Raw genomic sequence first — 1,137 nt, 5'->3', positions numbered from 1 at the left:
GGGGGAGGTTATGGGAGTGAGGGGTGTGGCCGGTTGGGCCGGTGGCTGAACGGGCCGGCCTGCTGGGCCGAAGCCCGGCGGGGCCCTTTTTTTCTGTTAGTTTGTTTTCTGTTTTCTGTTTTTATTTCTTTTCTTTTATTTATTTTATTTTCTGTTCTAAATCACTTTAAAATACTTAGGCAATTTCTAAAAAAGAGTTTTCTCCATAATAATTACCTAGGCATTTAACTGCACACTCCGAACATTTTTATTTTTAACAATTGAAAACCTTTATTGTTTGCTTGATTTTGAATTTAAATCCGAACCGGTTTTGAACTAACTCGAGATTAGCAACAGTAATTAGGGTGACGTGGTATCATTAGCAGAGGTTCACTGTAGCTTAAATATCCGGGCGTCACAATTCTCCTCCACTACAAGAAATCTCGTCCCGAGATTTAAGAGGGGGACTAGGGGGAAAGTCTGGTTACGAAATCCTAACGAATCTTCTCCAGGTTATGCACAGAATAACTTGTAGTAGCAGGTTTACATGGCAACAAAATATAACAGAAACAGCCTAGCAAAACAGCAACAACAAGTACCCTACTTAACAAGCTTGATGCACTCAGTACATGACTCACAAAAATACATGTATTGCACCTACGTAAAAATGGCATGATATAGTTCAAAACACATGTAGACATCAAGCTCATAAGATGCACACACAAAATGCAACAAAAATAACAAATCATCAAGTTCTGTTAACAGACAACAGTTAACGTCATATAGCAGTCTTGCAACAGAGATTCGGGCATCAAGATGAACTCAAACAAACATGGCACAATGGAATGAAATGTAGATCATCTCATGATGAACATCTTGACATATAATGCGCATGAAATGGAGCTACGGATGCAGAGATATGGCAGGTCAAATATGGCACCAGAATGCAAAATATTTCGGGACTTGGGCAAAATTCGGGGTCAACCTTAGGGTTAGCTGGATCTGGATCTGGGCGGCACGGATCCCGAGGATTGCCGGAGTGCGCTCGTCGGAGATGTCATGGACGGGGCCGGGGAGGAGCGGGGACGGCGGATCCGGCGGTGCGCGGGGCCGGAAGGCGACGACGACGGGGCGCCAGCGCGGAGGGCGGCGGCTGGA

This window comes from Triticum dicoccoides, chromosome 3B (assembly GCF_002162155.2).
Source record: "Triticum dicoccoides isolate Atlit2015 ecotype Zavitan chromosome 3B, WEW_v2.0, whole genome shotgun sequence".
Classification (NCBI taxonomy): Eukaryota; Viridiplantae; Streptophyta; class Magnoliopsida; order Poales; family Poaceae; genus Triticum; species Triticum dicoccoides.
Note: the sequence above shows the minus strand (reverse complement) of the source record.